This window comes from Anneissia japonica, unplaced genomic scaffold, assembly GCF_011630105.1.
Source record: "Anneissia japonica isolate Jap-2015-1 unplaced genomic scaffold, ASM1163010v1 scaffold401_len1656234_cov178, whole genome shotgun sequence".
NCBI classification, from domain to species: Eukaryota; Metazoa; Echinodermata; class Crinoidea; order Comatulida; family Comatulidae; genus Anneissia; species Anneissia japonica.
Genome location: NW_022745982.1, coordinates 1,017,449 through 1,030,239, shown reverse-complemented (window position 1 = coordinate 1,030,239; position 12,791 = coordinate 1,017,449). Strand labels below are relative to the sequence as shown.

Below are 12,791 nucleotides of genomic sequence, written 5' to 3'. Positions count from 1 at the left end.
AGACCCCCTCGAAAACCCACCCATCAGCTATCCATTACAGGCCTGCTACATACGCCATTGGCTATGCCCTGTTAACAAACACTGGACTAGGGTAATCTAATTTAATAGGCCAATTAATGATAGTTTGATTAATGAATTTGAATGAAACACACAAAAATTAACAGTTAGGTGTAACAGGTGTTTTAATATAGGGCCTATTGTTGATTAACAAAATTAACAGAAATGTTAATACCATAATGACAATATCACTCAAATCAACATATCCATGTAAACTTGTTTTTTAATTAAACTTGATCTAATTTATACTGTTTTTAAAAATTATACACATTAAAATATAAATATTATTGTAAATTCTATGGTAATATTTATCCACATAATTAAAATTTTCTATGTTTTAAGTATTTAATAATAGTGGGCCTCACACTTATGAATTAAACTAAAACACCGCCAATGTATTGGCTTGTATTATGCAAGTGCTAATGCCATAGCGGCGAATACCGCGTATTGATAGGCAGAGCAGTGTAATCATGTTTTCATGAAGTGACGAATATCCGTCGAATACCGCATACACTGCCAGTAATGTCGTATACAATGTTCCCACGAACTGACGAATATCTTAATTAGCTAATTAATAATTAATTATTTGAATAATACAAACATTGTGGTTTATAACAACAATTTATTAATATATTTTGCATGATAAATACAAAAAGAATCCTGTCACGAACTTTTTCTGGTCAGAAATTGGCACCAAAAAAGTGCAAATTTTCAATCGCGATTTTCTCGAAAGTGACTTTGCGTATTCGCTGGTTCGTGGGAACAGCGACGAGTAGTTAAGGGGTTGATAGACTCTCCGCTTCTAAATGATGATGATGATGATGATGATGATGATTATGATGATTATGGTGATGATGATAATGATGATGATGATGATGATGATGATTATGATGATGATGATGATGATGATGGTGATAATGATGATATGGTGCTATCTACTAGGCACCAACAAATGACTATTGTTTTTAATCAATTATTTATATTACAGCACTAAGAATATTTAGCGGCATATTTTCTGCTATTCCTTTTTAAATATACAAATATCTATTTTTTTTTAAGATGATGACAATAGATGCAGATGTGTTACCGCAATATAGACTCGAAGCACCTAAAACACCGCCTCATATTATTTTACACTATTGCACATTCAAGACAATTTGGGATTGGATAATACTTATGTTAACCTTCTACACAGCCGTAGCAGTGCCTTTAAACGTGGCCTTTCAGTCGAAATCACCAGGAGTCTATGTCGTATTAGTAATCGACGGAATTGTAGATATAGTTTTTTTCATAGATGTAATATTGAACTTTCATACAACATTTGTCGGACCTGGCGGTGAAGTTGTTTCCGATCCAAAGATCATCCGCATGAATTATCTTAGATCTTGGTTCATTATCGACCTGTTGTCATGTCTACCGTATGACGTCATCAATGCGTTCGAAGATACGGTAAGTGAAGTAAAAATATGTACCATTTGAGGCATGCAACGCCCCTAACAATTCTAGAACATACAAATACAAGTGGCTCTATGTATAGACTTATGAATTATGACAAAATAAATTCTGTAAAAAATATATACATGTAGGCCTTGTTTGTTTATCCGTAATGTTTTTTTCGTCTTATAAATTACGTACATATTTATGTGGATTTTGTATAGTTTACGTCACATACCGTAGTATCCTGAACTCACTCAAGTTACTACTTCTTATAGGCCCAAGTATCTCTGTTGGTAATAGGCCTAAAGATAATTGGAGCGTTTTTCAGAATCAATAAATAAACCACTGTATGCAAAAGTGTTAGTAGTATTGCTATTATTATTATTATCATATTATTAATCCATCGTAATCATTGTTAATGGCATTATTACAAATATTGTAAAATTTGAGTAAGTTGCAAGCATTATATAGACTTAGTTATATACGACCAAAAAGCTTTTCTATCTTATGAAATTAGATCTCAGATCTGCATGTATACCATATAGGTCTCCGTGGACTAATGGGTATGACATTCGCCTTGGTGGCGAAAGGTTGCAGCTTCGAATCCCTCCAGAGACACCGTTTTTCTTACAACATTTCGTCGAATGGCTATGGTTGATACGATTATAGCATCCTGTTCCTATCTGAGCACTGTTATTATTTATCCATTTGTCTATATGGTGTTTACAATGCAAACCTAATTTGAATAATTGTAAATCCACGTTTGTTCTTAAAATTATATACCAGTCGTTGAAACAAAAAAAAATGGCAAGGTATTTGATTCTAGGCATTAGCTGTCTCTTATACACATCTAGATGTGTATAAGAGACAGATATAATAATAATAATATTAATAATAATATTATTAATAATAATAATAATAATAATAATAATAATAATAATAATAATAATAATAATAATAATGAAATGATATGCATACACAATTTATCAATTTAAAATCCGAGGACACCATTGATCATCGTTCAAGTTCATTTTTTACCTCGTTGTCTGAGTTGCTATACATTTTAAATTGGCGGGCAACGAGGGCATTGAAGAGGCTAAATGACCATATCCTTATGTCATAACTCCGTAACATCCCTAAATCAGTCTCTTATTAGTCTCCAGAGGCGTAATACCCATCGCAATGCATCCCCCCTAGTTATGCCAAGTCATCTTTGAATGCTTACGAAAATAAGTGCGCATTACTATCACCTTAATTGACATTATATAAGCCCTAATGATAGTACCTTGATAGCCATTTGATAGGTCACGTGGTTATAGTCCCTGTCGGTTGACTCGTAACCAGTGGAAAATGACTCGCCCACACATAAACAATAGGAGAGTAATAACACATTCTTTTTCTTAAATCCCTTTTAATCAAGTAATTAAAAATGTTATGGGTCAGAGATAGATCATCATATCATGAACGATAGTTACTACTACGACAGTGGTGGCACCAGCGGGAGTCGGGGGCCCAGAGCCTCCCTTCGTGGAGAAAAACCACAGTTCGTCGGGCAGAAAATCAAATGTATATGTATTTTCCACATATTATTAGACTCCAAAATCGATCAAATAAGCCTTGAAATTGTCATATTTTTCGGAGACTTCGCCCCCTTCAACACTTTTGAGAGATTTGAGCGACGCCCGACCACGCCCACTTGTTTTCGTCGGGGACATCGGCACCCCTCCCCCCGTCGGGCAAATCCTGGCGCCACCACTGAAAACAATGAAGATGGGGACAATGTGTGTGACTGTATTTAAGGAATTTACAATTTTAGAAGTTATGGATTGGGAAGGGAGAAGGTTCGCCTGTATCAGGGTTTAACTAACTTCTCTCTATAATACCATAATCATTCGTTTTTTCTTTTTCTTCTTCTTATTTTTCTTCTTTTTTTTCTTTTTTATCATCTTCTACTTTGAAACGCCTTTGGCCTGGCGTAAGTATCCAAATTATACGTCTCTCAGTAGACTCAAGGACACTTATAATGTACTAGGTAATCCTACTGTAATGTATTTAAAAAAGCAATTTATTCGCTCTAACATACCTTTTAATGAACCAAAATTTCGTTGAAATTTGAGTTGCGCATCGTCGATTGTCAATACTACTAATTTATTTAACCATTTTTCAAGGTATTACTATGAGGCCTATTATCTATTACACAGAACCCCAACCCTACCCTACGCTACACTACCCTCCATTCCTCAAATAAACATATTCATCCTCGTCCGGATTTTTTTTTTTTAATTGACCTCCATGATGACACCATGATGGACATATATGGACAAAGGGCACAACTTCGTCACATCAGACAAGATGGTCACAAACAAAATGGTGGGTCTGTGATGCCTAGCACACCAATTCCTTGTTTTCACAGTGTTTTGCCTCCTGGAAGCTGGTAACAGGAGTCCTTCCGAAAAGAAGGATGCGGGATCGAGGCACAACTATAAACGTGGTGTTTATTTGGCTTATTATTATTTTTTATTATTATTATTATATTCGTGGAATTGTCTCTTATTTTCTTTTGTTACCGGCATTCCAAACAACGAATTGTTAATTCTGAATAAGCCGTGTTTCCTTAGCAACGGGTCGATATTACACCTTGTGGTAATCTTAATAATGCTTTTAGCTGATTTCTTGACATAATCTTATACAGGAATTGTATACGTTCCTAATGATAACATCGACCGTAATTTATGCCAGAGGTTATAATTAGCATTTTTGAGGGCAACATTATTATCATTGTGTCGTAAGTCATAATTTGCATATATCAGGGGCCAATTAACATATGTTAGCGGTCATAGGCCTCCATGTCACGTCAGAGATCGTAAGTTTATAAATCAATGTCATAAATGTTTTTACTTAAGTATATTAAGAGTCGTAAGGTCATAATAAGCCATTTCATGCACATTATTTCAAGTCACGTCAATAAACAAATCATAGGCTACAGTGTATAGAATCTGTTGATCTGACTTATATTTTATAGTTAGAAACATGTATAGTTATTGATGATTGGTTGAAGTATTTGGCTAAACAAAGACCAACAACTGTTGGCCTTCAATAAAAAAATGCAGTTGTATAAATGGTTGTGTATGTGACTTGAATTTTCACAGTCATGCGCAGAAGAAACTACGAAAAAGCTTATTCTTGTACAGTACTTCATACGTCATAGCATAGGCCTATGTCACATTAGTTCATGCAGGCACCATTAATATCTATGACCTTATAATATATATTTCACGACATTACACCTTAAAAGCGATGACATTCACATCTCTGTCAGGTCTTTTTAAAATTAAAAAAATAACATGTTTACAAAGTTAGAAAAACTCAACTTAAACGAAAAAAAAAAAAAACCCGAAAAAACCCACAAAATAAAAGAACACTTTATATGCTGATATTGTTTTTGTCAACCATAACTAATCTAGAAAATACAATTTCATAAGATTTGGATTTTCTGTAATCAAACTTACAGACGTGTGGTCTTACAATCATAGGTGTATCTAGAAGTCTTGAACTGGGGGTGCTGATGAGGGCATGAAGGTGATGTGGGGGGCTCAATGATCAGTTGAGGGGCGCTAATTCACAAAATAAGGTGATTTTTAACTACTTGAACGTGATTTTTAGCCCCCTGGCGCACCCCCTAGATACGTCACAGCTTACAATAATCAAAATGAAAAAGTAAATATTCTAAACCGACTTAATCTGGATTCAACATAGGAGAAAAACAATAAACACACTTAGGCCTATCCACATTTAAAGAAAAAAAAACTTACCTAAACAAGTGGAATGAGTTTATTTTCAATTAGGAATGCTTATCTTTTGATCATTCCCATTGAATTCATTAAAAAACTATCAAATACAAAAAAAAAAGAGATAGAAACAGAATCGCCTTTAAAATTAATTGTAATTTGTCATCTGTGTTTGACGTTATATGCAAAAAATTCAAGTGAAATAATCGAATAAAATATTTACTTGTAAATTTAAAATAACGGAATAAGATGTGTATAAGAGACAGAATATACACAGTATCCTTAACTGAATCCCTGTACAGACAGCGATAGTGTGGTCAAAGCTTTAGGTTCAACGTTTTCTTTCATACATATCAAGGACTGTAGCCTAATTACAAAGTACTTGGACACGTAACAAGAAAACCTCATGCTAGGCTGACTTTCCTTCGGAGTATTTTCTAAATTGGCGCTACGTGTACCAATTATGTATACTTCTTAGAAATGTATACCTTTCATGTACTCAATCTAGTTATCATGTGTTTATGGGTATGGATATATTTATATATATATATATATATATATATATATATATATAAACACATAGGTGTGCGTTTGTATGTGTGTGTGGGTGTGTGTATGTGTGTGAGTGCACATGTCTATCTACCAAAGCTTTGCTTTATGGGTCTCCAACAGTGGCGGCGCCAGCGGGGGAGGGGAAAGCAGTTGGACTAAAAAATATATAAAAATAGGCCCACGCCAAGCCAACATATGTAACAATCAGAGAGTGTCCTTTCTTTCCATCCAGAGGTTCCTATTCTTTAAAAAATCTCATTTGGGAGGGAAACACCCTCTCAAACCCTTCCCCTAGCTCGTGCCTATGAGCCCAAGTTCCCCCTGTCGGATTCCCCCTGTCGGATAGCTCCCCCCCCCCCCCCAGAAAATATATCCTAGAGCCGCTACTGGTCTCCAACCTTCTTATTTCAACAATCATAATAATTTTTTATAGTTAATAAAATACTTAAAGAGAAAAATGTTTATTTGAGTTTTAATATTTATTTGTATATATTGTATTTTGTCGATATATGTGGTAATGATAATTGTGACAGTACATAATGATCATTATGATAATACCCATTAAGTCAATTATTGTTGTAATTATGACAATAATTATCAATAAACTATTATCAAGAAAACATTGAAGGGGATACTCTTCATATCTCAATGTGGTTGCGTGTCCACACGTTCCATAGAGGACTATTAGTACAACTAAGAATACGACAGACAAGGACTAAAATTTGTGGTGAAAGCAAATATAAAAATATTTTATCTCCCTTTATTTCTTTGTTTTTCTTAATACATCATAAAAATATTATAATTTAAACCATTGGCCTATATTAGTTTTCAAATCTGAAAAATTATTATCACTGTCGTCATGACGATCGTCATCACATCGTCATCATGATTATCATCATCCTGATCATTATCGTCATCATCACCATTATCGTCATAATAATCATAATCATAATCGTCGTTACCACCATTATCATCATCATTATTACCATTAACTATTAGTGTTGTTTTTATTATTATTATTGTTATTATTATTATTATTATTATTATTATTATATTATTATTATATTATTACTATTATTTACTATTATTATTACTATTATTATTATTATTATTAGTAGTAGTAGTAGTAGTAGTAGTAGTAGTAGTAATAGTAGTAGTTGTTGTTGTTGTTGTTGTTGTTGTTGTTTTTGTTGTTGTAATAACCGTCATAATCATTATCATATTATTATTATTATTTATATGTCTTTTTTTTTATTTTAAATCTTCACAAATTATTATAACTGTTACTATACATGTTGGGTATTAAATATAGCGACTGAAGCAAAATATCTCACATATTATTCTTTTCATTGCAGAATATCAGTAACATATTCAGTGCCCTGAAAGTAGTACGTCTCTTAAGACTGGTTCGGGTTATACGCAAATTGGACCACTATATTGAATATGGTACAGCTCTACTAATACTTCTTATGTTATCATTCACACTTATTGGACACTGGCTCGCCTGTCTGTGGTTCACAATTGGTATCAAAGAACGAAACAGTACGTCGTCTTGGCTTCACAAACTTAGCACCGACCTTAATATACAAATAAATGTTGAGGACTCGAACTTGGTATCGCCAACAATTGGAATGGCGTATCTTTCCTCGTTATACTATACTCTCAGCAGTCTCACATCTGTTGGATTTGGAAATATTTTTGCTACAACGGCTGCAGAGAAATTGTTTACGATAATTATGATGATCGTTGGATGTAAGTAGTGCATTCTCTTTGTTTTTATAATCTATTTCTGTGAATTCCTTGATAAAGTGAGTATAATTGCCATTGTTCTTTCCTTGATCACCCGCACGAAGAAAATAGAATCGTCCATTTCATTACACCACACAACTGCGCCAATGCCCATATCTTGCACTCATTCCCTTGAAACCAAAACTTGATCATAAGTATCTCACTCAAAGACTGAAAACACTAATGCTGATTGTGAAATTTACTTGATAAGATGGATAACTGTTTAATACTGTTGTAAATCTGCAAAATCAAAAATGTCAAAAACCTCGAATTTATGATATTAATCAGGATACATCGATTAAAAGCTTTCGATATCGCGATTTGATTAGGCCTACTTTTAATATTCTGTATCGAATAACAATAATAATTAACAGAGTAGTTATTAACATGAACATAGAAGTATGTCAACTTCTTTATCAAGTTCCATCGATCATTTGCTTTACACCTCACCAAACTATGAATTATCATTGTTTCCGGATCTGTATTTAACAGATGGAACCATTTATCGTTATAACCCATACAAACATATTAAATATGCATTTATATTCTTTGCGTTGGTACCTCTTGTTATCGATTTTCATAATGATCATTTAAAGCAAGGCTTCCCTTCTATAGTTTAGATAGGATATTGCAAAATCAATTAAACGAATAGGCATATTGAATGCGTTTGCTTAACCATTTTAAAGTCAAATAAACCTGCCATGCACACAAAATTACGAATGAAAGTTTGATTAATTGATTGATTGGTTGATTGATTGATTGATTGATTGATTGATTGATTGATTGATTGACTGTCCAGTGGGCTGGCTGGCTAACTGAGTGACCCACGGACTGCTACCTTTCCTGTTTGATCCGAACCTAATCTACTTTTAGGCTTCAGATGTCCCTGTGCCACAATCGCATACGTTTTGCTCCTTTGATTCGCCAAGGAAAAATTACAATTTAGCATACACGGCATGTGCATATGTGCATTAAGCTATTTGTATATAAATGCATATTTGCAAAGATACAAGCCATCGTATGCGTATCGTCCTTGGTGAACAAATTATTTTATCTTAATATGCCCATACAATCATGGGAAAGTGCATATTGGCACATTCTGAAAAATCATATGTGCATATTGGAATAGTATGATTAGCCATACGGGCAAAATATGTATGTGTACCGTCTTTCGTGGTACATTATGCGTCCAAATATTGGACACATACGGCGAGCCCCCGGGCGAGCCATATGCTTTAATATAACCGCGACAAGCAAGTTATGAATATGAATTTGAAGACTTACATATACGTCTTTCGTATTCGTTGAATATCAGTTATATCATATAATGGTTGTGATATATGAGCATATATGTACAGTATGGCGCGCCATGTATCCATATTAGCACAAGCCGTAAGTATCAAGATAAAATGTGTACAAATGATCGCTAATAGCTCGCCATTTGTCAGATGCATGACGTGTAATGTGAAAATACAATCATACCACAGCATATAAAAATAAACCAAAGGAAAAATCATTTCAAAAATGTACATAATATTCTGGATATCTACATTATGACTAAAAGCCGATTACGCATAACATGACGTCATAATGTAAGGATAGATAATCGAAGTTCGATCGCCTTCAGCGCTGAACGGGGCTTCTGTTTTAAAGCTGTTTGCTATCAAAATTACTTCTATTGCAATCTATGTTGGTTTATTCAAATTAAGACAGTCGTCTGTTTATAACCATATCACGAAATTGCATGCCTAGTAGGGTAGATCTCATGTTCTCGACAGAAAGAATACGGCACGCCACCAGTGAATTTACACCATCAATATTCGGACGCCTATGCCGCGGCCGGCGCCGCACTATATACGATAGTTCCAACTTTCTCTCCAATTCGGTCAATAAAATTCACAAAAATCATAATAAACAATAGTGATGGGTTTTATTATCTAAAATTATTGACTTAACTTATGTCCATAAATATTTCTCAATATATCTTGCGCTTGTATATTAAAATTGCTATTGAATACAGTATACATTTTTATGTGTGCGACGTAAAAGCGTACTGTTTGTAGTTTCAATGTTTTTTGAGATCAAAGTCAAAATCAAATAAAATATTTACTTGTAAATTTAAAATAACGGAATATAGGACGATGTTGTAAAACGGCATTATAAAAAGCATGGTAACATTAATTTCAAAAATAATTTCTTCTACTCCATCGGCCCAACTGCCATTTTCCCGTCATATAATCATTATTTTGTGTTGTTGGTAATGTCACTCTCAGTAGTTATTTGAATTAATTAATAAATATAATTATTGTTACAAGTGTATATTTAGTATATTTAGTATTATTATAATAATAATAATTATTATTATTATTATTATTATTATTATTATCATTATTATTATTATTATTATTATTATTATTGTTATCAGTGTATATTTATTATTATTATTACTAATATTATTATTATTATCATTATCATTAATATTAATATTATAAATTGTATTATTATTATTATCATTATCATCATCCCCATCATCATCATAATCATCATAATTACTATATCACCATCATCATTAATATCACCATCATCATCATCACCATCACACAAACAATTATATACAACACTGTCTTTGTGTCTGGGTCTACTAGGCCTACTTGTGACGATTTAAACCATGGTTAAACTATCAGAGCCCATATGGCATTATATATAATACAGTATACATTACCCGTGTATATGCCTATCATGTACCATAGACCTATTGCCATCCTAACGCTCAGTACAGTTTATTAAATTTTCTTTGACAAAAATTGTGTTGTATGCCATATATAGTGATAATGTGTCTATATATGGACATAATGTGATGTCATGACAATATTTAGGCAAGTCATATGTTTTAGATAGGGTTTTATATGATATTTTCACTGATTATATCCTAATATCAACCTATTGTGCTTTTCAGCGCTACTATATGCCACTATCTTCGGAACAGTTACCACTATATTTCAACAGTTTACGTCGGCAACAGTTAGATATCATGAAAATCTGAAAAAATGTAAGAGAGTTCATGAAGCTACACCAGGTGGACAGAGCTCTCAGTGAACGAGTTATGGACTATACCGTATCTACCTGGTCAATTACAAAGGGAACCGACTCCAGAAAGGTATGGTAGCCCGTTTATTAGCTAATACTAGAATTATATATTACTATGTCTGTTTGAATAACAGAACAGGGCTTTTCCCTATTGCTTTAATGAGAAATGAAGTTGAAAGTGCAACAAATATAAAAGTCGTTAAAAGGTATAACGTAAAAACAAAAAACAAAAAACGGAAAGCCAATATAATTTTAATTAAGTGGGGGAAAAAACCAAAAAAACAAAAAAACAACGAAAACCAAATTCACTGCGACGTTATTAGTGAGACTTGAACTATGGCTGCAATGGTAATAGCGAGGTACATCGTGACCCATAACCATTGCGCGCTATGGGCCGACCTTGAATAGGAAAGTTCACTTTCAGTTCATAGCGATTCAATGACTGAAAGCAAAAATTGTTCATGCATATCACGGTAGTTTTGAGTTTAACCTAGCTGTAACTAGTTTAAGCGCTTTAGAAAACGCAAATTGCGTTTAAATAGTTTAATCAACTGTCAACAAAAAATCTTTTAATGGTCCTCATATCTATACCCTACTGCGGATCATCACCAAATTTGGATCATTTCTTCATGAAAAACTATTCTGCAAAGTGTCATTTTCATTCATAACTGGGACGTAAGGAAAAAATGACCCTCAAATTTACACCCTAAACTAACCCCTACACATAATAACTTGGGTTAAACTTTCCCGAAAGTTTTTTTCTCGGATCAGTTGACCCGTTTTTTAAATATCTGGTCTGGGACGTTTTCCTTTAAATGGTCCTCATATTCACACCCTACGCCGGATCATCATAAAACGTCAGTCATTTCTTCACTGGACCTTTACAAACTATTATAGAAAGTTACATTTACACCCATTGAAAACTTTTTATAGATATTTACGTCTGGGATCTCAAAAATTTAAATGACCCTCCAATGTACACAGCGTCGCCAACACATAATACTATCTTCCTTGTAACTTGGTTAAACTTTTTCCGAATGTTTTATTCCGATCAGTTGATCCATTTTCGAAATATGTGGTCTGGGACGATTTCCTTTCAATGGTCCTCAGATTCACACCCTACTCCGGATCGTCATACAAATTTAATTATTTCTTTACTCGACCTTGACAAACTGTTATACAAGGTTAAAATTACACCCATTGACTTTAAATATGATATAATTATATACATTGTTATTCCTGTATAATGTTAAAAATATTTTTTTTGTTTTCTACCTCGCATATATTGCAAAAACTCGCAATATAGCAAAATAAAATGTTCAAAAGGCCAACAAATACTACACTAAGAAATGGGCCACGAAGTGGATCTACGCCGACCAAAAAAAAAAAACAAAAAAAAATGGGGAAAAAAAACCATAAAGAACCGGTCAAGAGTGAACTATTTGAAACTAACGCATTTATGAATACTTTATTGACTGTCTAAAATATAATTTGATTTGTTGAGTTAGTAGGTAATTTTACCTTCTCGTATTTTTCTCAAGCTGATCACATTACAACACAATTATATCATGTACTATGTGTATGTAGGCCTACTTGTGTTGCAACAGACAAGAGATACACGTTTACGTTGTATCCTCGTTCCAAGATTGGTAATCTAAGTCACGTAATGGTAAGACTGCTGCCAGATATACAGGGTAATCGCAAACCCGTGATAATTTACTCGAGTGAAGCGTATGGATTATATCAAAATGGTGTATGCATTCAACCAAACCATATTTTTTTACTCTTTTCACAGATTCTCGAATTTTGCCCTAAAGATATGAAAGCTGATCTATGCGTGCACCTAAACCGCACGGTTTTCAGTGGCCATCCTGCCTTCCGGTTGGCCAGTGAAGGCTGTCTGCGCGCGCTAGCCATCAATTTCACCATGAACCATAGTGCTCCCGGTGACCTACTCATCCACACCGGCGAGAGTATTGATATCCTGTACTTTGTTGTCTCTGGCACACTGGAGGTTATTCAAGATGAGGACATTGTTGCCATTTTATGTAAGTTACCTAAGCTTTCACTTTGCTATTATCG

At 33.7% G+C, this 12,791-nt stretch overlaps 1 pseudogene; it reads left to right on the top strand.

Annotated features, from left to right (window-relative positions):
• Positions 1 to 1,116: 1,116 nt before the first annotated feature.
• LOC117120141 overlaps positions 1,117 to 12,791 on the top strand; it is an 18,550-nt pseudogene continuing 6,875 nt past the window's right edge.